The sequence below is a fragment of the Oryctolagus cuniculus genome, chromosome 9 (assembly GCF_964237555.1).
Source record: "Oryctolagus cuniculus chromosome 9, mOryCun1.1, whole genome shotgun sequence".
In the NCBI taxonomy this organism is placed as follows: Eukaryota; Metazoa; Chordata; class Mammalia; order Lagomorpha; family Leporidae; genus Oryctolagus; species Oryctolagus cuniculus.
The window spans coordinates 41,213,196-41,241,022 of NC_091440.1; the positions used below are offsets into that span (position 1 = coordinate 41,213,196).

General features: G+C 33.4%; 1 protein-coding gene and 1 pseudogene across 1 annotated transcript in view; one reads left to right on the forward strand and one right to left on the reverse strand.

Moving 5' to 3' along the window:
* DACH1 (dachshund family transcription factor 1) overlaps positions 1–27,827 on the forward strand; it is a 438,545-nt gene that overhangs the window by 260,787 nt on the left and 149,931 nt on the right. The gene's annotated exons all lie outside the window — the stretch shown is intronic.
* LOC127492236 (U2 spliceosomal RNA) lies at positions 25,148–25,267 on the reverse strand (annotated as a pseudogene).

Consider the following 27,827-nt stretch of genomic DNA (forward strand, 5'->3'; position numbering starts at 1 on the left):
AGAATCCGGCGCCCCAACCGGGACTAGAACCCGGTGTGCCGGCGCCGCAAGGTGGAGGATTAGCCTATTGAGCCACGGCGCCGGCCCTGTAAATGGATTTCTTTATAAAAGTTCAAGATGTTATTATTACATGATTTAAACACACATTCATAATATCAACCAATTACATTATTTAGAAAAAGTATTTTCCTGATGTGTATAAAAATAGTTTACAAGTCACTGAGTTGTCAATTGCTGTTAATCATCTATCAAGAATAAATTCATAAGGAAATATATCTTACCCTCCAATATAAACTTTAATTTCTATTACAAATATATTATTTATAATCTAAATTTTGCTCATGAATTTGGAAATTTTATAGTGTCTGAATAATGAGATAGTACTCAATTTTCTTGGGCATCAGCATGATTATTCCTAAAATGAGGAAACAAACACAGTCATTTTCAAAATTTATCATTGCTTAAAAATCATTTAATTATTTTTGACCTATGTTATTTTAAAACTGGTATGTCTGACATGTATTCTCAACTGTTGGTATTGTTATATTTAGCATGATCAAATCGTTCTCGACAAAGCACCAACACTGGACTAGATTCACATGTGCTATTACTGATGGAGATCTTTCAATATTCAAAGGAATAAGTTTGACGTAATTTAGTAGTCACTCTCTTTAAGAGTATTTTCCCTAGCAGTATGAAAACACTAATAAGTAAACTTCTAGGCAACAAATCTTATTCAAATTTGCTGTTCATTGGAATTAAACTTGGCTTTTAAAGTCAAGCTTTTTCAATGTGGTATTTTTTGCAGGTTTTGTTTTTCTGTGTAATAATGATATCAGAACTGCATTTATTTGTGCACTTTGGAAAAAAGCATTTTAGAATTACATTGTTTAGTAACTACATAATCTAACTCTCTTATATTAAGATTAAAAATATAAAGTATCATATTTTAGAAAAAACAATAATGAGCCTGTACACCAGAATTTTAAAAGAGAATTTTTAATATCAAATAGAAGAAATGCAGAGTAAGGATTAAATTATCATATTGTGAAAAAGTTATGCAGGTGAACACTTCGTTATGAGTTTAAAGTATATTCTGAATAAATCTATGAAAAGCTCTTTTTAAGTGCAATTATTTTCTATAATGCATAATTTTTCCTGCCCCTTATGTTTACTTTAATTTTAATATGAAAGAAATGATCATCCCGTTTTCTTTGAAAGTGGTATAAAGGTAAAGCCACAAACCTCTTGAAAGAATTCCTTTGTTCCCAATCACATGAGTGTTGTTGGAACAAAATTTTGCCACCTGCCAAAGGCTTTAAAAGCTAAATCAAAAGGCTCACTGCTTCAAAATACTCAAACTAAAGGTAGGCTTCTGGAGGAAATGTAATGACTAGATCATTCTCATCACACATTTATTACTGTGCAGTAGGATTGATGGATCTTTTGCTACCTTTCACTAGAGAATAATTCATAAATGAAAATGAAAATATTTAAATCATGAATAATTACACTATTCCTTCATTTAAACTGAAAAATAGAATTGAAGTTCTAACATTTAGGGTGTCTCACTGTGATAATGTTAAAAGTTCTCAAAAGAAAAAGAAAGGAAGAAGGTGAAATATTTCTCAGACTAGTTAAAACTATTCAGCATTGGCATGCTTCATTAACTGTTTGCATACAAGACAAAAGTGCTTTCTGATGAAGTGGAAAACCAACTTGGGACCAATTTTCCACAACATAAATTCAACACTCATTCTACCTCTTGATACCTTTGTATTCCAGCTACCAAGAAGGTTTTTCATATCTGTCATGCAAGTAATCATTTTAATGCTTCTATTTGAGATTCTGCAAGCTTTGAATGTATTTTTATTTTAGACACCTTATTTCTGGAGAATAAGCACAACATTTACTAAATTTTTCAATGATTTGACTTCATTGTATTGGCCATTTATCAAATTGTTTTAGTAAGAATTGATTCTTAACATTTAAAAAAACAATAAACAGTATTAAGGTAGACTGCTTATTGATTGCATCTTTTTAAATCTCTTTCTGTTTCTCATATATATATATATATATATATGAAGGGACTTCAAAAAATTAATGGAAAATGGAATTAAAAGATTTTATTTTGGTGAAAACATAATTGGAATCCACACATAGTCTTTGATAAACATTCTTCTTGAACTTTTTGAAGACCTGTTGTACATATATATATATATATACAAACTCAGATGTGGGGCCGGCGCTGTGGCATAGTGGGTAAAGCCGCTGCCTGTAGTGCTGTCATCCCATATGGACGCCAGTTCAAGTCCCGGCTGCTCCACTTCCTATCTAGCTCTCTACTATAGCCTGGGAAATCAGTAGAAATGGCCCAAATCCTTGGGCCCCTGTACCTGTGTCGGAGATCCAGAAGAAGCTCCTGGTTCCTGGCCATCTGGGGACTGAACCAGCAGATGGAAGACCTCTCTCTCTCTCTGACTCTGCCTCTCTGTTACTCCGTTACTCTGCTTTCAAATAAATAGAAACCTTAAAAAAAAAACTCATATATGTGTATATATTCAATATATGCATAAGTAGCATAATCAATATGATTTATTAAACATTGTTCCAGATCCAATTACTTTATAGAATATCACTTATTTCAATACTCGTAGAAAAACAATATGGCAGTAAATGAGCAAAAGGAGTACTAATTTGGAAGGGCAACATTCTTCATCATTATGTCATAATAATGTGGCTTTAGTGATAGGTGGATCCCTTCTACCAGTTCAACACATAATGGCCATGAAGTGCTACCAGACAAGATGTCATGCACAGTCCCTGTCTAGCCTAAGTTATTATTAATTTAGTACATTGCATTTTGTCCTCATCAGGAAGTTGAAAAATCATTTTCAATTATACAGAGTGAGAGTCTGGGAGAGAGAATATCTCTCTTCATTTCTCTTTAGTCAGAAATTGGTATTTGGTAGACTCTGACGAAAGAAAAGGGACATTATATTGTGTTTGTGTTTTTTTCTTTAATAATTGTAATATATAGAGTTAGTGAAGGAGAATCAAATTTTCGTTCTTCACAATATCATGACATCGATCACTTTAACGTACTGTTGACAAGTTTTTCTGTGGGAATATCCTTTGAAAAAAGTTTAAGAATGTTATATGATTTTGTGTGTTTATTACATGGAAAGTAATTTTTTTCTACATTTTACATGGTGAAGTATTTTATCACATTTAATATATTCAATAGTTATCTAAGTTTTAGTTCCTTAGAATTGGTACTTTGTTTATACTAAAAAATGTTTCTCAAGATTTTGAACTTTAACATGGTTTTTATTACTGATCTTGTTTTGATTTTAGAAATAGATATCAACCGTGCTAAATACTTCTTTTGATATTACACATAACAACCTGTTATTTGTTTCTTTCAAAAAATCAATTCATGTCACATTAGAATATCTGTATGATTCAAATTAAATATATAAAATATGATTCTTGATTCAGTTAACTAAATATATTAAAAATGCTAAACATTAGTTTCTGTTAGTATATAGGCATGGCCATCTTTATGGGTCTTTTCTGAAGTATTTCATGTAAAGCTAGTGTTTTAACTGATCAAGTTTCTTTTTTTTTTAAGATTTATTTATTTACTTGAAAGTCAGAGTTACACGGATGGAAGGAGAGGCAGATAGAGAGAGGTCTTCCATTTGTTGGTTCACTCCCCAGTTGGCCGTAACAGCCAGAATTGCACTGATCTGAAGCCAGGAGCCAGGAGCCAGGAGCCAGGAGCTTCTTCTGGGTCTCCCACGTGGGTACAGGGGCCCAAGGACTTGGGCCAGCTTCTACTGCTTTCCAAAGCCATAGCAGAGAGCTGGATCTGAAGTGGAGCAGCCGGGACTTAAACTGGCACCCATGTGGAATGCTGGCACTGCAGGTGGCGGCTTTACCTGCTATGCCACAGCACCAGCCCCTCCAATCAAATTTTAAGTGAAGGTAGTACTTAGGAAAAATTTTAATATAATACATTGCTTAAAATGAGCTATATCCAACGTGGTTTTCAAATTTATGCCAGCTTGCATAAATATTACTTCAAACATGTATATATTTATAGATCACTTTACTGATTGGGAGAAAATCAAATGAGAACAAGGGAATTGTTTCAGTTTACATGAAACTAAATAAGATTTAGAGAAGTGTTTTAATTAATTGGCTATTTTCTTTAAAATACTGGTATGCAAAATAGCTCTTCTGAAGGTCCTTTTGTTTTGACTTAGTAGCAGGATATGGTACAAGAGCTGACGAGATAGTGCCTGTGATACAGGACAGCTAAATGAGCAAATAAACTTGAGAAAATAGTGCTTAATAATTAGTCCTAATGAGAAATTATCCATTCTTCTAATATAGTTGGGTTATAATCAGTAGTCAGTATTCAGCTGGTTCCGTTCTATTGAGCATCAAAGTAGTTTAGTTCCATGGTAGAAAGTTGAAAGATTTATCTGTCTCATTTTATTTATCTATTATAATTGTTAGTTAATTTTTAAATTAATAATTATTTGATGTTTATGGATCTAAAAGTATTTTATGATAAATATGTACTTAAGTTTTAAATTCTTTTTACATATATATAAGATAAATGAAAAATTAATCAATTAGAAAATAAGATTTGAAAATATAAATAATCACAATATTGTCACATTAATATGAAATGATTTTATGTCACATTTTACTGTTTATAATATGATAATATATTTATTATATCAGACAAAATTCTTAATATATTTCATCAGCTCACTAGCAATCTGACACAATGGCACCAACCAGAAAAGACTAACAATATATCTTTTAAACAATTACATTTAGCATTGATAGACATTTCAGTATTTTTAAAGTATTCTCACCTTGTATTTGAAAATAAAAATTCTTCTTTCTCTTTTGTAATGAAAAAACAACAACTTGTAATGTTCATAATTTTATTTACATTCAGCATTATATATATTATTATATCACATATCAAATTGAGTTTAATTAAAGCATAAATTTTTGAATAATATGTGTTCTAACATAGAAGTATATTTTTTCTTGATAGGTAATTTGTATAAAATATTACCTGTTAGATGACCAACACATAATGTTTTAAAATTTATTATTTGTATAAACTAGACACTATTTTACCTAAGACTGCATGTAGTGCAGAAAAGGGAACAAATGAGACACTTCTTAACTTGATGGAATTCTTTAGCTAGACTATCACAGCTCTGCAGAGGTGCTTTTTTGTTTTGTTTTGTTTTCCTAAAATAAACATAGAAAGTGATGCCTAGCCCAGCCACTCAATGCACACATTTAACACTCCCTGGGAGGGAGGTTTGGTGTGCTGAACTCACTACAATTTAGGTCTCAGATGGGGCTTTACACCCTGTGGGGTAGGAATGCTTCTTTCAGTGGAAAGAATGTCATTAAAATACTGCCCTCTTACAGTGACTTCAAACTACTATAGTTGTAATTGTTTTTGGTCACTACAGAACATGATAAGGATTTTAGTATTTTCCTGGAGTAGTTCACTATCTATATCATCACAATGGGGGAAAATCAGTTTCTTCATGACAAGTAGTATTCATTGTATTCAATATGTCAAAAAACATTTCAGTTTTTGCAAGAAAAAAGAAAAAAACAATGTTATCCTATGATATACATACGGTCTGTGTGCCTACATATTTATAAAACAAAACTAAACCTAATTGTAGATGAAAATCTAATAAGTTAAATAAAGAGAAACTGATCTCAACTTTTATCAGTCAAAATACCCAAATAGATCCTTTAAATGATTCATTGTGAGTAATAAGAAAGTCTATAATTAAATAAAATATATTCTGCTGATTATTTGAAGATATTCAAAGAGCTTATTTTGGCATCATGGAAACACATTCTCAATGAAAACATTGTGTATTGTATTATTAACTCGCAGCATATGATCTTCATTTCTTCCTCCCTAGTTTTCTACCCCCCTGGGATAGTAACAATGTGGACTCACACATTTATTATATTAATTAGAAATCACTACCTAATATAATTATTCTGGCAAGCACATGGTGAGTACTGAAAATATTATTGACAGAATTTCTCCATTTAACTCTGGTGTTAAAAAGATTTGCATGTCTAAAACTGCCTTGATTAGATATTGTTTGTGACTACTCTGCTCGCTGTTTTACTATATGCACATTAAGCATGAGGACTTTTAGCACGTCTGAAGTAACATCTGCTCTGTCTTTTTGTTGCTGGGTTCATGGCATAATTAGCTCTATATTTCACCAAATACAATTTTGCTCCCATGGCGGACAAAGCAGCATGAAGAAAACATAAATAATTGCAGATTAGAGAAACAGAAGGCAAAGTGGGTGTAGATGGCTTTGATAAAAAAGGGTTAAGGAGAATAGAAGGTCAACTCATTATTAAGAAAAAAAGGAGGCAGTTAAAATTAGATATGGTTTTTGTAATTAAAGAAAACACACACAGATTTTTCTTTTAACAGTATTTCCCATTTGGCCAAGTAATTTAGTGATTTGCAAAGATGAAGTTTATGCTTTATTTATTTATAAAACACTTTAAGAAATATTTACCCTTAGATATATAAAATAATATTGAATTGTAAGAGGAAATGTTGAAAAGATACAGCAGGTCTCTGTTTGATATTGCCACTCTTACAGAATCAAGTTCATTCAGTATAGCCAGCTAGTCAGGTATCCATGGCATGATGCTCAAATCTCAACTGTGTCGCCACTGAATCATTAGCCAGTAGTGGGTCCTTCATATCAAATGCTTATTAAATGTGTAACTATTCACTGAATGAACTGTTTGGTTCAGTTAGTTCTCCTCATTTAGCATTACACAAATTAAGGAAAAGAATACTACATTATATATAGAAAATATGAAAAAAGAGCCAAATGTTGAAATAATAAATGTTGGCAATTCATATTTATTAAGGCTAGAGATCTAGTGACTATATGACTTTCATAGTTCCTTCTTGTTAGGCTACCAACTGTAAAACATTGCAAAATGATAACAGAGTACTGAACTGGCATGTACTTTATTTTCATCAGGAAAAATCCTCAGAAACCTTTAAAACAAAGTAAGATGTTGTATTTTGTTTAGCCAAAGATGGGTGGAGATTATATTCTTTCAGGTATTTTATCCAATGCCACAAAATAGGTAAAAATATGTAAACCCATTTTCAATTCTCCTCTATAGCTGAAGCATAACACTCATATGTCAACAGGAGCTATCATAAGTCAAATTAAAAAAAAAAACACAGAAAGCAAGATGTAGTCATAAATGACTATGAGATATTATGTTGAAGGACATTTTAAAAGGTAGATAAAGCAACATAAATAATTTTAAAATAACATATTCTTCCCATTATGTGATGAAGAAAGTGGAACAAAATATTTCTTTTCAAAAAATGGATCTATTTATTTGAAAGGCAGGGTGACAGAGAGCAAGAGCGACAGAGAGAGGGAAATTGTCCATCCTGTGGTTTACTCCCCAATGCCTGCAATGGCTGGGCTAAGCCAGGTGAAAGCTTAGAGCCTGGAAATGTATCCTGGTCTCCCACATGGATAGCAGGAGCCTAAACACTTGGACCATCCTCCACTGCTTTCCTAGGTGCATTAGCAGAGAGCTGGCTCAAAGTAGAGCAGCCGGGATTCTAACTGGCGCTGCTGGTGTTCAAAGTAATGGCTTATCCACTATGTCATAAAGCCAGCCCCCAAAATATTTCCTTCTTATCAGCATATATTTTTTCACAAAGAAAGCAGGATTTAATATATGAATCATTATGATAAGTCCTGGGAGGTTTTACCATCACCCTGTGTACTCCAGAACTTCATGTCCAGCTAGCTTCAAGTTGCTAAAGACATTGCAGAGGAGCAGGATAAATCTAAACACAAACCACTTCCAGAGGATAAGTGTCACAAAATAACGCTGTGTTATTCACTTGTTAATTATTTGATTTGCTTTCATAGTTTGTTTCATTGTTATTGGATAGAGAATATAGTGATTGGCACATGAATATGTAAGTTGTATTTTTTTCCTGAAATCAGGGAACTTAATTTGAAAAGGACCAGCTAGGTTCAGGGTTCATCTAGTTCAGGGTTTTTAAATCTCAATCTCCCATTAGAGCTTCAAAAAATGCTCTGGTTTACTCCAAACCAATAAAATCAGAATCATTTGCAGTGTGTGATATGTATTTTCTTGAAGGTTCCAGTGATTCTGATGAAAAGCAGTTTTGAAGGAATTCTAGTTTTATTAATATTACATGAGTTGAAGCCCCTTTATATGTTTTTGCTATTATAAACTTGAGAACCATTAATTATTTTATGTCCACTGTATCTTTCCATCTGTGGATATCTTTTGCTCTTAGAAAGTACTACATGGGTGCTGGCACTGTTGTGGAACAGGTAATGGTGCTGGCATCCCATATAGGTGCCAGTTCGAGTCCTGGCTTCTCCAATTCCATTCCAGCTCCCTGCTAATGTGCCTGGGAAAGCAGTAGAGGATGTCCCAAGTGCTTGGGTCGCTGCAGCCATGTAGGAGACTTGGAAGAAGCTCCAGGCTCCGGGCTTCTGAGCAGCCCAGCTCAGGGCACTGTGGCCATTTGGGGGAGTGAACCAGCAGATGGAAGATCTCTCTCTCTCTGCCTTTCAAATAAAATATACAAATATTAAAAAAAAGTACTGTGTGAACTATACAAAATTATTATTCAGAATGTGAGAATCCTGTGAGTGCTTGAAGCAAACTGAAGTGCTCTTTTCCTGCATGCTTTCTATCTGATGTGGTTTCCTGAATCCTCATTTTCTACCTATATATTGATGTGTGTGTTTGGGAGTGTGTGTGAGGTATATGTATTACATCTTATACATATGTTTTTATTATATAATTTTAAAACACATAATTATAGTGATAAAAACACACAATCTAAGACATATGGAGGCTGGCGCTGTGGCTCACTAGGCTAATCCTCTGCCTTGCGGCGCCAGCACACCGGGTTCTAGTCCCGGTCGGGGCGCCAGATTCTGTCCCGGTTGCCCCTCTTCCAGGCCAGCTCTCTGCTGTGGCCCGGGAAGGCAGTGGAGGATGGCCCAACTCCTTGGGCCCTGCACCCCATGGGAGACCAGGAGGCAGCACCTGGCTCCTGCCATCGGATCAGCGCGGTGCACCGGCCGCAGTGAGCCGGCCGTGGCGGCCATTGGAGGGTGAACCAATGGCAAAGGAAGACCTTTCTCTCTGTCTCTTTCTCTCACTGTCTACTCTGCCTGTCAAAAAAAAAAAAAAAAAAAACAAAAAAAAAAACAAAAAAAAACAAAAAAAACCCATATGGAAAGGATTTGTTAAATCAAATATATTTATCTCTATCTCAGAGTTTGTGCAGAAATAGTTTATAAAACTGAATGTCAACTTTTCTATAGGCTTTGCTATATTTTCAGAAAGGAACTAAGACCCTAAAAGTTGTCTTGCCTGGGATCAAACTAGCACACAGAAGGATCTGAATACAGTAATTTTAATTTCTAAAGTCTGTGTTCTTTCTGCAGCATCTTAGTGCCCTTCCCACTGGTGGTGGTGATCAGGCATATCTGAATCTTTTCGTTATATTTGATGAACAACATGCAAATAATCATAGTTCTTGTTTCTGTGAGTTTCAAATATCCTATATACCATTATTATTCAAACACATTCTCCCAGAATGTCTCAGTCTTCTAAATATTCTTTTGTGTATATAGAATTGAGTTTTTATATATGAAGATATAATACCAAAAAATTAAAGTCATTTTTTAAAAAGCATTTATTTGCTTGAAAGAGAGAGATATGGAGAAAGGGTAGTAAGGAGGGAGAGAGAGAGAAAGAGAGATATCACCCATCTTCTGGTTCACGCTCTAAATGACCTCAATGACCAGGGCTGTGCCAGGCAGAAGCCAGTAGCCTGGAACTCCATCCAGGTCTCCCCTGTGTGTGGCAGATGCCCAAGAACTTCAACATCTACTGCTGCTTCCCTAAGAGAATTAGCAGGGAGCTGGATTGGAAGTGGAACAGCCAGAACTGGAATCTGCTTTGTGGGCAGCAGCTTAACCTGCTGTGCCACAACACTGGCCTAATCATTTTTGTTTTATTCATGTAAATGGAATGTTAGCATTAGCACATTGAGTATGGAATCAGTCGTACTGCTATTGACTATTTCCAGTGTTCCTCAAGCTACTAATAAAAACATAATGTAAATAAAAAAAGTGAGGGGGTGCCTCGTTTGAGAGAGTCAATGTCAATTTTATTATGTGCATACGTAATCATATTTTTCTTTTGGGAAGATGACTGTGATTTGAGAATAAATAATGAAAAAGAATAATTGCAGTTAAATTTGTACTAAGATTATTTTCCTTTCACAAATGTATAAAATTAACAAATTTATGGTGCTAAGAGGAGATTTCCCACATGATTTTCACTACTGCTTAGGGAAATTCTCTGTTGATTTGGAAGAACTATTAAAATCAGTTTTCTATTTTAAATATGTTGTAGGTGATAGCTTAAGTTGAAAGATGGCTAAACAAATGCGATTTTTCAAATACAGAAGAGTTTAAATATGTATTGATTCTTGGTAACTCAATCATGAGCCAATTGACCAATGTTGATCTTATGATGTTAATGCTTATAAAGCAGAGATTGTTCATATACGTTTTGCATAATACAAAATTAGTGTATAGAATGGATAAGTAAGTATCAATAAATTTTAAATACTAAAACTTGGTATTATTCATGTCTTCAGGTCTAGTTTTTACCAAGTCCCCAGTGATTATGGCACAATAAAACAAAATTATAGCTACTGCCTGCTAATAGCATGGGTTTAATATTATTCTTCCTTTCATGTCTTACATCCATCTTCCCATTTCAACAAAACTAGGCAATTGCTGTGAACAATTGTTGTGCTTTATACACGTGGAAACTAGGAAGCAGAGACAATGATACTCATCTCATGGCTTAGGAGGAAACTGAAGCATTGAAGAATCAAATATATTCCCCAAGAACAAAGATTGGAATCCTGATGCCAATGTCGGGAGACTTAACTACAGGGTACACTGATTAGAGTCTGGTGGTGAAATCATACTGAAGGAAATAGAGAAAGCATTTGGGTAGAGGGCTTTACCAACAATGTCTTAATTGAAAGAAAAAAATAATGTGTATTTTAAACCCTTGGGCCAAATTGTAAGTATTGTATAGTATTTCTCTACAAAAACACACACACACAGCCAGCCCTCTGTAGCTGTGGGATCCTTATCAATGGAATCAGCCAACTGCTGATTAATAAAAATAATAATTTTGCCTGTACTGAACATGAACAAGGTAATTTTTTCTCTTGTCAGTATTCCATAAACAATATAAGGGTACTTCAAAAAGATCATGGGAATTAAAAGTTTATTTTGATGATAACTTGTTGGAATCCATGTACAGTGTTTTTCATGCACATTTCTATGTACTTTTTGCAGACCCTTCCTATAGTAGCATAACTTTTTACATAGCATTTACAGTATATTAGGTATGATAAGTAATCTAGAGATGATTTAAAGTATACGGGAGGATATATGTAGGTTGTTTGAAAATATTATTCCATTTTTTGAAAGATATTTGAGCATCTGCAGATTTTGGCATCTAAGGGTTGTCCTGGGACTAATCTTCTATAGGTACTATGGGATGACTATAATAAATTTAAATGCAATGTCTGTTGACATCCTAAGTCATCTTTGACTAAATGTTGCATCTTCCTTTTACAATACCCCAAAGCCTCCAACCCCTCCTTTAAAACTGTACCTTTATAGATATTTGCCCAGAGTTTTTAAAATTTATCTTTACTCAGTGAATTCAAATTTGCTACTATCTCTGCCAAAAATAGTTTCCCCCTCATTGACGTACATTTTCAGTGTTGTTTCTTCAATGACGACCTTCCACACTTGCATGAGTATATTCTAGGCCTATAATGCTTTGTTCATATCTATAAAAGAGCAAAAGGAGATGTAGTCCTAATTCAGCATTAGGAAATATTTTAACTGTGCGAGGCCTAGGCTTTGTGATGCCATTTTCTTAAGTTTCAAAAACTGGTGTAATCTTCCTTATTTTATCCATTTCTCTGCATACTTTCTAAAAGTCACATATATTTCTAGTACAGCTGTGACAACTGCTATGTAATAAACACAGGGTATATAAACCAGATATTCCCTACACCCCACTCTTCAAAGTGTATAAGCTACTTTTTTTTTTTTTTTTTTTAACTCTGGGAGCTATGAGCACCTAATGACAGAACCATGTCTTGTCTGTATCCCACAGTATTTGAAGCAGTGACTTGCATGGAGTGATCATTTAGTAAATGCATAAAATGAATAAATTGGTTAAGCAATGAGAATTCTGAAAAAAGGGAATATTAAAGTGCTTTATTTCAGTGTTAGTGTTAGCTTCTCTGTCTGTGGACTCTTAGTATCAAGTACCTTTCCTTTTAAAAATATTTAAAAAGAATTCGTGCTTATCCTTCACTCTTCTCTTGTCAGTTGTCGGTAACTTCATTTTTCTACTTACTTACAATTGTAGACTAAATATTTGTGTCTTCCAAAATGTATATGTTTAAAACCTAATCCAAACGTGATGGAATTTGGAGGTCAGGAGTTTGGAGACTGATTAGGTCTAGAGAGTAGAACCATAATGAATAAACTAGTGCCCTTTTAAGAGGAAGACAAAGAACTTTCTCACTCACTTTCCACTTTGTGAGAATACAATGAAATGCCAGTTATCTGCAGCCAGGAAAAGGCCCACAGGATTCTGACTCTGCTGGCATTGTGATCTCAGACTCTCAGCTTCCAAAACCATGTGAAATAAATGTTGTTCAAGCCATAAAGTCTGTTATAAGGTTTTAATTTTTTGGAAGTTAGAGAGCCGGATATCTCCAGTCCATTAGCCCACTTCTGAAATGCACACAACGCCTGAGGCCAGAGCCAGGATCCAGCAACTCAATCCAGGTCTCCACGTGGGTGGCAAGGACCCAGTCACTTCAGCCATCCCTTGCTGCCTTTCAGAGTCTGCACTGTCAGGAAGCTGGGTTCAGGAGCTGGAGCCAGGATGTAACTCAGAGACTCTGATGTGGGATGCCAACATATTGACCAGCATCCTAACAGCAGGCCAAACACTCATCTCAGTTTATGGTAATTTTTTTATTGCCATCCAAACTGACTATAACTCTTGTTAATGTCCAAAACCTTGCAGGGCCATCTCCGATTCTTGCCTCTGTCACACCTACATCTAATGTGTCCATGCATGCAGCATCTTCTTACCTTCATCATCTCTTGCCATATTATTATACATCCTCCCAACCCAATTCCCTGTGTCTTTCCTTCTCCTTTATAGCAGCCAGAGTAATCCAGTTAAGGTATTTGTTAGATCAGGGAACTTCTCTGCCTATAACCATCCCAAATCTTCTCTCTCATTTGAAGTATAATAGCAAAAGCCCTTCAGTAGTATAGAATCACCTATAGAACTGGGTTTCTGGCTGCATCTCCTTTGCTGGGCGGCCCTGCTATTCTCAACTTTATTCATGTTGGCCCCTGTGCCATTTCTCAGATATTCCAGTAACGCGCCTGCCTCAGGGTCTTGGCCTTAACTCTATCCTTTTCTTGGAATCCTCTTCACCCAGAGATCCATATATCTTGTTATCTCATCTCTTTCAAATGTTACCTTCTTATTAACAGTTATAAACAACAATTTTTAAAATTGCAAACTGCCTCTTCAGTAGGTAAAGACTCCCTATCCTCCTTTCCTATTGTTTTTTTTCTTTACAGCATTTATCACAATCTGACAGGCCATGTTCTCTGCCTAGTGTATAATTATTAGAATGTCAGCCCCGTGAGCCCTGGAACTTTATTATCCTCTTTGCTCACTGTTAATCCCTGTGCCTAGAACAGAGTCTTCAACTAATATTTGTTAAAAGAATAAGTTATGAGATAGGCTTTGTGGCACAAAAACATAAGAGGAACTGTGTGCATGGGAGGTAACAGTATCTAAAATGGAAAAAAAGGCCCTTAAAATTCTTTAAACTTAGGCAGTGACAATGAACTAGTTAAAACATTTATTTCCTAAATGTGACATGCTTTAGGAGTTTCACATCACTTCAGCACATGTTTATACATTATGCTACTATAACTGCTTAAAATGTAAGGATTTTTAATTGAATTTTATGGCTGGTCTACATTGTTGATAGTAATTTTTATGTTATAGCTTATGAGCTTAGTCATAGAAGGATGCAGAGAAATTTCCATTGATGTAATAAAACATCTATAAAAGCAAAATAGTGCTTCCTTCGTAGGTAGTTATATCTTTCCAAAACTCTGAGTATGCAATTATAAATAAATTCATTTTGAGAATGAATATTTACTAAATTAAATAACTTCCTTTAAAAAATAAGAATCAATGATAATAGTCCTCAGTCTGTTACAAAGTAAATTGTAAAATACACTATATGTATACATATTATTTAACCTTTTGGAAATACCATAGTAATGAATTCATAAGTAGAATCCCAAGACTTACTAAAAAAATACTTCATGTCTGAGAATATATTTTAAAATATATTCAGTATTTATGCCTGTATCGTTGATATTGCCCTTAGTAACCAAAATGTTGTAAAAAGGTCTTTCATATTATATTATTGTCTTTTAGTCAGTTTTTAAATGACAAACATAGCATTAACTGGAAATTATGTTGTTAATCTCTACTTATTCTAATCAAGTAATTAATTCAAATATTCAAGATTTGCTATTTCTTAGGAACATTTAGAAGTTTGAATTTTCAAAAAATACATTATTTAGTTATTATTATTATTAATGAGTATTTTACTCCTTCATTCTTCTTCATTTTTATTAGTGATCATCCAAGATATTATACCTGCTTTACCATGGGAAGTGATGATGTAAAAATGGGAAAGTTCCATTATTATTGACTTATAATTCTCTTGTTAAAGATTATGACTACTTTGTTTAAAGCATACATAACCTTGCTATTTTCTTTTTTGTATACATATTCCCACTCAATAGCACTTTCTTGAATTTTAAAATGGATAACATTCATTTGACATTTTGCAGCCTAAAAATTAAATTTTCATGCTTGCTTTAAATGCATCGGGGAACCTAGAAATGAAATTTTGATAGAAATAAAAATCCCACTGGGAATATTATTGATTACTCAGAATGTGTGACTTTTCATTTACCAATTAAAACATATTAGCCAAGTCATCTGGAAATGGGTTGGCATCTATTCTTTCAATCACTGATATAACAGATCATTTGGATCCTTTTTTTGTAAAAATTGATCATAAGATGTTAGAATATGAAATATCTTACTAATTTTCTAGAATCTAGATGATCACAATGCATTTTTCCTGTCTGCCAATGTATTCACATTGCATGATTTAATCACTGTAACATAAAATGTTGGTTTGAATATTTTTACTATCCTCACTAAAATGGTATTCTCCTTCATTCACTGCTAACTTAAAAATAATAAAAATAAATACCCAAAGCCATTTATATTGCCCAGTTAAAGTTTTGGTCTTAATCATCCCCAAGTTATATTTAAAACTGCCTACTAATTCTCCCTGTTATTCTATAGAAGTGTGCTCTAGTGCGTGGTTTTTATTATTTCTAAAATCTTAAATATAAACCCATTCCCAGCAATTGCATATATTATTAAATTGCAATATTTCCCTAAACTTCAAAGCATGGTAGAAATGTTAATTATAATGCATTGCTTTCACTTTGAATGTCAGTTCACTGGTTGCCTATTCTGGAATATACCAGGTTAGACTAGGCAATGCAGAAATTAAAGATCAATATGTTAAGGAACTTAATTCTGCAATACTAGAGGAATTTTACATTTTTCCTTGTTATAATGGAGATTGCCATATACTACTTGGAACATTAGGCTTTGTCAGTTCCAAATTATTCTCGTTTTTACTTTGAATACTCATACTGCATTAACTATTTTTTTTTTGTTTGTTTTGAAATTTGCTGCCATCAAGTCTAATGTTTGTTATTAGAATGTCCTGAGGCAGGTGTTGAGGCATAAGTGGTTAAAGCCACTTGCCTGTGGTGCTAGCATCCCATATGGGCACTGATTCAAGTCCTGGCTGCTCCACTTCCTATCTAGCCCCCTGCTAATGTTCCTGGGGAAGCAACGGAGATGGCCAAAGTGCTTGGGCCCCTGCACCCATGAGGGAACCCAGAAGAAGCTCCTGGCTTCTGCTTTCAGTCTGGGGCATCCCTGGCCATTTCAGCCATTAGGGGCATGTGAAGCAGCAGATAGAAGATTGCTCTCCTATAACTGCCTCTCTCTCTGTAACTCTTTTTTTTTTTTTTTTTTTTTTTTTTTTGACAGGCAGAGTTAGACAGAGAGAAAGAGACAGAGAGAAAGGTCTTCCTTCCATTGGTTCACCCCCCAAATGGCCACTACGGCCGGCGTGCTTCTGCCGATCCGAAGGCAGGAGCCAGGTGCTTCTCCTGATCTCCCATGCAGGTGCAGGGCCCAAGCACTTGGGCCATCCTCCGCTGCACTCCCGGGCCACAGCAGAGAGCTGGACTGGAAGAGGGGCAACCGGGACAGAATCTGGCACCCCAACCGGGACTAGAACTTGGGATGCCGGTGCTGCAGGAGGAAGATTAGCCTAGTGAGCTGCGGTGCTGGCCTCTCTGTAACTCTTGACTATCAAATAAATAAAATAAATCTTTAATTAAAAAGAATGTCCATGATTTTCTTTCTATGGTTAGTTGTACAAACTTGAAATTCAAATGATACATTTTTCATGCACTTCTTCCTCCACATGTTGTATATATGACAAGTGCTTTATGTGTACTAGGTATCTAATGTGTTATGGGTTGATACTTTTGGTTACTGCTTTATTACACATGAATGACAGGTGCACATAGCTTCTTAACTTGTCCTTGTTCTATTTCTATCTGACTTCAGTATCTTCAACTTAAAATGTACTTCTCTATAAAAATTCTTCACTGTATTAATGACCTAATGCTTTGTGCTTCATGTTCATCACCTCATTACTCCCATGCTTGCTCTGAGTAGGTGTTGCACAACTCCTATATCAGATGTTTCAGGCACAGAGAATTTTTATGCTCAAGACTTCAAAGGTAGTATTTAGAGCCACACCCAACTTTTAATAATTTCTATGCTCTGTCTACCACCTCGGAAGTAATAATAACTAGTTGATCATGTGTGGAAACATTTTCTTATGAGTAGCTTTTTAATTTCAGCTCTTTGTCATAGAAGTACAGAGTTTCCTATAAGAAACGTGAGAGTGACTTTTCCAATCTAGTTTTTCTTGTCTGAAGTTCTATCAGGGTATTATTGGACCTACTAAACTAATGTATTTCTGAGATGTTCTAAAATGTTCTTATTCTAAAATGTTATCAGATACAAGAGCATTTGTTGAAGTGTGGTCCCAGGAGTCATGAAAGGAAGGGTTCCCAAAACTCAGGAATCCAAGAAGTGGAAGTTCTTTTCATGGTAATACTAACACATTTAATTTTCTAAAACTCCCATCCTCTGTGAGTATACTTTGGGGTTTTGTAGAGGTTACTAGATTTAGGGTGTTATGGCAGATTGAATGCACATATATAATTCAAATGATTTCTTTCAAGATAGTCGTTAGAGTTTTGCAAAAGTGTAAGACAAAATGTTTTGCTTCTAATTACATTTTTGGAAATATATTTTCGCAAATTAAATATGGCATTTATCATAATATTCAATGAATTATCATCTTAAATAAAATATCTTAAATAAAGTTTCAATTTTTACATTTCTGATGTAAATATTTGTAAATATAATTCATATTTTAGCAAGATAATATAACCAAAAGGTCTTATAAATAATACTCTTGATTTTTAGCATCTACATTAAAAATCTTATATATTTAGAATGAGTTTTACTTACAGTTTCTCTTAAATTGCTTGTAATCAGTGGTAGAAGTGGGAAGAGGGATGGAAAGAGTCTCAAATGAGAAAAACTAAAAGTCTTAGATATTGTAAAACAATATAATGGGGCCGGTGCCATGGCTCACTTGGTTAATCCTCTGCCTGCGGCGCTAGCATCCTATTTGGGCGCCGAGTTCTAGTCCCCGTTGCTTCTCTTCCAGTCCAGCTCTCTGCTGTGGCCCGGGAAGGCAGTGGAGGATGGCCCAGGTCCTTGGGTGCCTGCACCCTCCTCGGAGACCAGGAGAAGAACCTGGCTCCTGGCTTCGGATCAGCGTAGCTCCCGCTGTGGCTGCCATTTGGGGGTTGAACCAAAGGAAGGAAGACCTTTCTCTCTCTCTCTCTCTCACTGTCTAATTCTATCTGTGTATATATATATATATATATATATATATATATATATAATGATCTCAGGAAGGGTGGCAGTAAAGGTGAACTAAAATTTGTTTTCAAAAATCTGTTGATTATTATTACATAATATTCAATTTTTCTTTCCCTCTCATTGTAGTTAAAACTTCAGTTCCATTAGGTATATGCTAAACTTATCCTATGCGTTTCACTCAATCTTTCCTTCAACTGACACTTAGAAATGGCAGACTCCGTGTAAGGCTTTCTATTCTATGATGAATTCCAAAGGGAATATGAACATTTGTTCTTCACAATTTTCTTAACTCCATAATAAATATCAGAACAAATATTCAAGCCCATTGTACACTCAGTGAAATTAGTATATATATTTACCTATCTTTTAAAAATTATTTGGAATTCTGAAATTTAGTCCAGTAAACGTTATTGGACATTTAGTATGCATAAAGAATTCCCATCTTAGTGTAAATTTTTTACTTCATTGAGACATTTCAACTCTCTAAATATTTTAAAAAACAACATAATATATGGCTTTTATGTTGAAATTGTGAAAAAGTTATCTGTTCACCTTGTTAGTTTCATGATGTAGGGACTTGGCATAATATTAAGGTAGATGTGTCTGTGTACATGTTGGTATTTAAGGTAGGTTTCCTTCCTCTGTTTGCTGTTTAGTGTGTACTATGTACCTTGTGAACCCAAGAATACTTTGTTTTTTAATGTGAAGAGCAGTCATAATGTTTTCTTTATATTAATTTCACCTCTTTAGATCTCCATAGAGGACATTCCTAAAATTTATATGTAGCATAAACACTTTTAGTTAATTGTGGAAGTTTAACACTAACTATATTTACAGCCCCATAGGTATAGTTGATAATTTGCATATTAAACAGAGTTGCTCTCTGGCTTGGTTTAAGAAAATGATCTGTGTTCTTAATTATACCTTTAGCATAAATGTGCAAATTTCACTTACTGAAATGTAAAAAGAAAATCAATGAGGATGAAGATAATGATGATAGTATAAAAATATTACAATAAGTTGGCAAATCTTATTCTTTTCAGCATTTAATGTTAATGAGACTATTATTTGAAATTTATTTCAATATGATGAAATTTCTATGCTTAAATATATTTCATGGTCATTTCAGGTCTTTTCAAGTGAATCAAAACTTCATTATCAATGAATTAAAAGCATAGTTTCTAAGCTAAATTAAGGGAGTTTGTAACCATGTTTATACCTTTCGTAGGGATTAACTTCATTCCTGGAGTCAAATACTGATTTATAAGATATAAAATGAATGTATAATTGGACTAAAGGAAAAGAAGTTTGTCATTTATTTACTATGTGTATTAAAATTAATTTTTTTACTTTTAAAATATGACTGAAAAGAATAATCTCATGATAGTTAAAGCTAAAAAACAGTAACTATCAGTGTTTTCCAATTAATATTTTTCCGTTCCTTAAGCAGTTTTAAGGACACTTAAAGCATAGCCCAAAATTAGAGTTGACAATTGCAAATACAAACCAACCAACACAGTAATAAAATCAATACTTACATTTCCCTTGAGGCCACTATTTACTGTTTGCTGCACCATTTCCTTAATGGAACGGCAGTTATGTCTGCAGAAACCTTGTAACTACCATTTTCGTGTTTTAACTAAAAGCGGCTTTTTTGAAGAAGTATTATAGAGAAATTCTTCAGTTACTATTGAAAATTGTCATAATCCCTTAGTAGTTTTTTAGTTTTAGTTGTTTTTTAAACATTTGTATCAGGTCACCATAGCATTTCATAAATAGTGAAACTTTACAAATAATGGCAATATGCTTTTTATGTCTTTATTGTGATTGACCCTGGCTTAATATTTAAATATCCCACTATACTTAAACAACTTGCCTAGTTTAAATGAACATGTTTCTAATTAGTGTGGAACATTTCATTTTGGGGTTGCTTTTGACAGTGAACTGCAGAAAAAAAAAATAAAAGAAATGAGAGGAATGAGGAAAAAAATGGTTTAGTTATATACACCCAGTAAAGGTATTGTCAAAATATGATTAACAAAAGGATATACTAATTTCAGCTATTGGAATTTTGTTATCATTTCACAGTAATTTTCTTGTTTTGTTCATTGTTTTTCTTTTATTTCTTGTGAAGAACTGACTTTAGAATTAAAATATACTACCATAGTAAGTCTTTGCCTATTTACTATATTTTTAATTGCATTTGAAAAAATCTAATAAAACATGGCATTTTCATGTTAACTCTTCTCAGCAGATTCACATTTTCTAGGATTTAATCAAACTTTAAAAATCAGTTTTATCTCCACATTTTCTTCTGCTTTTTTATTCAGAATTATAATAGCACAAGAGCCATTCAAGATGAAAGTGTGCATTTTACCTCCCAGTGGAGTTTATGCATGGTCAAACTTTGTTTTTATTAGAAATTGTACAATCTAGAGAAGTTGTGTGAACAGAATCCATAGCCTTTTTTTTAGAGGACACATTTTGAAACAGGATATTGAAAATAAAGTCTGTTGGCCAACTCAAGTCTTTTTACATGATGATGTCAGCTACTATGTGTTGTGATAAAGGTGCAATATTTTCATGACAAAGAAAAATTCATATCCACATCTTTAATAAATGATGAAGAAAAAAATGTACTTAGTAGATTCATATGTTCCCATCCAAAGCTTGATACCTTCTCGCAAACTGTAAATATTGAGATCAGAATGAATGTGGTGTTGCATCAAAATTAATTGCTGAAGTGATTACGTACGGTGTCACATGTATTCCACATTCAGGCTTTTCACAGACAGCTTTGAAGAGCCCTACAGGATCAACCAAATGTAATTGATACAGAATCATTGCTACACAACAGCTGCAGTAACAAGGTGCTGCAGCTTTTACTTTAATCTACCTTTCTTTCTGAGAGTTTATTATGTTTTTGAATTTATTCTTTTGTAGATCTGGGAGCTATCTTTTTTTATGGAAATTAATCTTTTTAGAAGATTTGTACTCTCTTTTCCAAACACTAATACATTCATTCAAGTATCCTATTATTCAGATCCAGCTGGCTTTTATCTGGTGATATTTACTTCAAAAAGCCAAGTTAAATGGTATCATAGATTAATTCTCAGGGCACAGGAAAGCTTTTTCAGAGAAAAACATGATTTGGTAATTACTTGAAATATCATAATAAAAATCACAGAAAATGTCAAAAATGTGTTGTATAATCTGTCATAATAGGAAACTTCAAAAAGTTGTTTCACTGAAAATGTTGTATTCTTGGTGCATTGTAAGTTTTCATTACAGTCAAACATTGTGTAAGTCAAAAGTTTGTCTTGCATTTTAATAATCTATATCATGAATTTTAGGTTTCTGTTGTTTGTTCACACAAAGCAGTAGAACTTCAAAAGGGGCATTATCCACTGCCATCTCTTACATAAATCAAACTGGAAATAAGACACATTTTACAATTCAATTTAAGATCCCACTGAGACAATAATGTTGCAAGCTGTGCATTTTGCAAAGTAATATAGTAATGTCTAGTTTGCATTTTTGAAAAAACAAATTAATCACACTTTATTGAATACGTTGGAGCAAACCTAAAATTCATCTATTATTAAAAACTTGTGCAACAAACACAAACTATATTTTATACATAAAGGACAAACTCATTTATTCATTAGGATAAAACACTTGGAGTTTGCATTTCGTAACTATGAAAGAAATGACATTTGCTGTTGGGCTTGTTTTGAATTTTTAAAGCAATCTATGCATAGTAAGCTGCTAGAAAATTTATTTTAGCATGTTAAATTGTACCAGGTTTTAACACTTCTAGATAAGAATAGAGTTTAACCTAGAAACTTTGGAATATAAAAACAAAAATCACAAAAATAAGTAATGTACCATGAAGAGACTTCTCATACAGATGGAAAAACTTATGTTTATTATTTTACATGTATGAAACTTAAAATAATATGCTCACTTTATAGTTTTGAAAAGAAAAATAAAAGCATCCTTGCACCCAATGAGGGCTCATCATACCCCATGATTTTATGATTGAAGAAAATATGTATTTTCTGCATGTGTAGATTTTTGGTATACAATTTAGATAGGATGTAACATATAGTATTGGAAATAACATGTTCATAACTATTGCCTATGTGATACATATTATACAATGTAATTTTTGAGAAATCAATATTGAGGAATTCTAGTGAATATAAGAATCAAGACTAGTTAATAATAGTAATAAATATTGAGGAAAGTAGTCAATAAGTCTGAGATGTGTATTTTGCTGCTGCATATTTTCTGATGTCAGGATAGTAAACACTATTTTGCTATCTAGTAATGTGCATAATATTCAGTGCAATAACAGTTACGTAAGATGCTACAGAACTGTAATATACTCTATGCAACAAATAGAAATATCAGCATTAAAATATATTCCCAAGTTTAATTTTACTATAAAAGATTAAAGCCAATTTAATTGTACTTCATAGACTTTATTATTAAATCTCGAATCTCAGAGCAATATTCCTTTTTCACCAGCTCTAATTGTGTCACTCAAGGAGAGTCTAACAGATGACCATCCACCATGAATCTGTGAAGTATCTTGTTGCCTTTCTAATGAGCATTCTACATTGCTGACTCACATTCGCTAGAGCTGTTCCCCTCTGCCTAGAAAGAGTAAATTATATTCGTGTGGGAAGTCTTCCCAACAATATAGAGATATTTTCATTTTTTTACTGCAGTTATACAAAGAACTAGGTACAAGCCACTGGAATCAGACCTTGAATGGAGTACACAGTAACTGCGTGTCCTCACAAAACATAATTGTTTTGTCATTTCTGGCTCTGGAAACCAATTTGTTCTTCAGTCATCTTCTGAGAAAAAGCTAATGATAGAGAACACAAGTTTTTTTTTCCTGTTTTATCAATTTTGCAGTGGCATGAAATATGAGAATCAGGATTCCTGCCCTGGTCATATCACTGTCAGTGTTGTGGATGACAGAACTCAGGATGATTATTCCCGATGATGAGTTCCTTCTCCTCTTTCTGACTATCTCATACATCACTTTAATCATATCTCTCCCGTGCCTAAGATGATGACCAAACTCATCATCCTGACATCTGAGAACTTTCACAATCTGGCCCTAGCCTACCTAATTCTTTCTAACTTCTGATGCTTCCTTAATACGTGCTTTCTCCTCCAGTCTATTGAGCTACCCTGCTGTCATCAAGACCTGCCATTTATGTATGTGTTTGCCTCACTGCACAACCCAGGCAGTTCTCTGTACTGGGTGTGCTCTGTTGTGCGGTGGAAAGGGTTTGGGGTCAAAGTAAGTCATATATGTTCTAAGACCAACTCTTTTTCTAAAGAGCCTTGATACCTCAAATGTTTAATCACTGTACACCTGTTTCTTCTGCACTTTATGGTGCCGTCCTCTCAGCAGTCTTCCCTTCTTACACCATTTAAAAAGAGCCCACCCCAACATAACAAGCTCACACGTGCACGCATACACACATGTACATGCAAGGATTCACTTTCTTCTTTCCATGATTGGTATCTCAATTAATACATCATGGCTCTTTGCTTATGTAGTAGCTCATTATTTCCCTATCATCTACCAACTAGAACACAAACAACATATGTAGATTTTCATGTGCTTTATCTCCCAGTATTTTCCCAGGGCTTACAACTGACATGTGATATATGTTCAATCCATACTAAAAGAATGGTTTAATGAATGATTACAGAAAAATACATTATATGTTGTTAGTGAAATTTAAAGGTAATTCCTTGATTCTTCGCCTGTATGCTTACAGCATTCTTGGCATCTATTTTTATATGTTATTATATACTGATATTTAAAAAATTTTATTTCCTGCCCTACTTTTCTTTTCTACTAGAAGTAACTATGTCATAATTTTAAGTCTGTTTCTTCCCGTACCTCTCCAAGATTTCCAATATGCATGTAAACTTAACTTTGGGATAAAGAAGAACATGTAGTATTTTTCAAAAGCATATTATTCATCATCCAAAATTTCTAAAATATATTAATATTAACCTGAATAAACATATGTAATAAAATGATTCTCAAATACTGTTTCTTACAGTTTAGTAGAGATTTGAAACAGTTCAAAAATCATTTCTATCTTTAAAGTCTTGCTACTTTTGTGAATTAATTTGATTAAATGTAGATAAATGTTGAAAAATATCTAACACAGTAACTTGCACGTGAAACTATTGAAAAACAAGTCATCTTTGTGCTTTCGTTTATTATTGTGCTATAATAGAAGTATATTTCTTTGTAAACTGATCCAAAGATACCTGTAATAAGGTGTAAAATGTTCTCCACATGTCTCTTTGTGGAAAGCAATTCTTCACAGGAAGCCAATAGAATGAATTTTCAAAATTTATCACAAACAAAAACAGTTTTTGTACAGATTATTTTACCTAAAGGAATTTATGTTGTGAATTTTGTTTCAAAAAATCATGATTTGTCTGGTAGCTGAAGTATTAAATGGTAATTTTATATAAATTATTTTATTAAGAGTTACATTTGTACAAGTCTTTTGTCAGGTATATATCTAAATAAGAGCACCTGTGTGCTGTTACAATGGTTCTAGCATTCTCTGATGAAAGTGAGAGAAAGGGTGTAGGAGAACCAGCAAAATGTCAGAAAAGCATGGTATTTTATATTGGAATAAATATTGAAATTGAAATTATTTAAGAGAGTTTTTATAGTCAAGGAAAATTAATAAATCATAATTTTTCAATTTACAAATTATAATTTTTAAACTGGTAAGAACAGATACTACACCTGATCTTAGCCAAAAGGCCAAGAAATTATACAAAGTGTAATTTTTATAATCAGATGTATATTTGCTATTCAATAATGAAGGACCCTCTAAGAAATATTTTTAACTGATATTGAAAAATATTTAAAATACAATGACCTTATGATTTTATTACTAAATAATGATATTTAAATAGATGTTGTTTTTATAAGTTGAATATTTTCAGAAATCCTGGTTCTCTAGAAAAGATTTCATCATTCATCATTTAAATTTTAACAAGACATGTTCCTTTGTAATATTGATGTTGGGCAAAAGCAAAAATAAATGCATGCAATAGATTGTCAAATACCTTGAGGGTTTTTTTTTTAATAAATTTAAAGCCCATATTTAGCACTTGATCTGACTTCGAATCATTGGGTCCTGCTGAGGAGGTTGCACATGTCCTTATATTGTTCACTGTTACATTGTAACTATAATAATTACACTAGATAATTTTAAATTTCAATTTGCAGTGATATATGGGTGTTATAAGTTGTTGGAAAATTAATCCTGATTTTAAAAGACAAATTCTAACCATTTTTCTTACTGCATTTCATATTGTCATTGCAATTTACAAAAGAATATTGTAAGCAATTGTCTTTTGCTCTTGGGACCTAAACTATTGCTTGTATTTAATTCCCAAGCTGGAATATAAAAGGTAAAAATAAAATTATCCATATTACTGCCAATCTTCCTAAGTGTTTTTTCTGTTGCCAGCAAACAAAATTTTATCAGTCATTTTGACCTTGAAAACCTCCTCTTTGCCTGCCCATGAAGAACTGATGAAAAGTGCTTGAACAGAATGTCTTCACTACATTTAATAGAATCCATGGGAAGAATGATTTGGTTTCATATAAACAGTAGCTTTCAACACGTCTGCCATCTGCATGTAATCTACACTATAATATAGTATTATTCTAGAGATCCTTCAAATATGCAGAGTTCTCTATTATGTATGCAGTCCTTCCACTTAAAGCCACCTCTGTCCATACTATTCTTAAGGAGAACCTTACAATTACTGAATATCATATCTAACTTTCATATTACAAGTTGGACTAGTGGCACTTTTCAAGTTATGCTTAATTGTATCCCTTTTTTGTTTTGTTTTGACATTCTACCTTAAATAGTAATTCAGATTGTTAAATCTTCAACCTCTATCACAGTGTTATACATTGATTCGATTAGTATTGACTGAGAACAAGATATGTCAGCCATGGGTAGCTTCTTGTTGATATAAAAGAACAGTTTAGCCTACAAGAAGTAGAAATTTTCATATTATAAAAATGCTTTAACACAATCCTTTGTGCTAAGAACTTATTATAACCTATGTAACCTATATTAAATTGTATGACTTATGTACTAATATCAGTTTATTCCTGTTCAACTGCTCTAGATTTTTAAAAAATATATATCCAGCTTAGCTTATTTGGGAATTACTCTGTGACTTTTAGTAGAGTCACCTTAATTCATTCTATATCTTCTTAAAATGCCATGTCTTAGTCTATCAACTAGAAACCAAGGACTCCCAAATCTGTCAGCTGCGCATCTGCTTTTGTTCCAAATTTCTGTCCCATGTTTCTGTTTGTTATCCATCTCTGTGACTATCCCTGAAGCATCTCATATTCAACCAGTTAAAAATCTAACTGATTATTCTTCATTGGAATATCTGATTATCTTCATAAGGGTGATTAAAATTTGGGATGTGAATTCAGAGTTCTGGGGGTCAAAACCTGGAGCAAGTTAACACTAATAACACTGACGTGTGTATTTTATAACATTAATGGGGATTTATCTCAGGGTTTCTAAAAATTCAATGGGATAGTACATATAAAAGCTTAACTCAGTCCTGAAATATTGAAAGCACGTGAGACATACCATATATCATGATCATCATCATTATTGCCTCATTAATGATACAACTGTACACATGCTGTAATTTAGATGCTCAAGTCATCTTTCAGTTTTATTCACTTCATCTCCATTTGTGTTCAACTGATTTACAAGTTCTGTCAAGTTTACACACTTCCAAAAGTCAAATGTATTTCCTATTCTTAATCTTCTCTTTTATTCTAGTTAAAAAATAACAGTTTTTTAAAAAAAGAAAGAAATCCTGTCTTTTGCAACAAAATGGATATAACTGGAAACCATTATACTTAGTGAAATTAGCCAGTCCTAAAAAGACAAATATCTTGTTTTCCCTGATCTGTGTCAACTAATAGATACCAAAAAATTGTATATGAGCAAAGTTGACATTTTGAGATTTGATTATTGTTTACGGGCCTTGTCTCTGTTGTTGAGGAACAGTGTTTTTTTTTTTCTTAGTGTTTGTTGAATTCTTTAGTTAGTGGAGGGTTAAGCCTATGATTATAAAATAAACTGAAAGTATGTTATTGTAAAAATTGAAAGAATAAGAAAGGAGGGAGGAGAGAGGGTTCGGAGCACGGATTGGAGTGAGGGTGGGATGGTAAGCATCACCGTGCTAGTAAATCTGTATATATGGAATACATGAAATTTATTCACCTTATATAAATAAAAACTATATTAAAAAGAATAACATTATATCAATACATACAT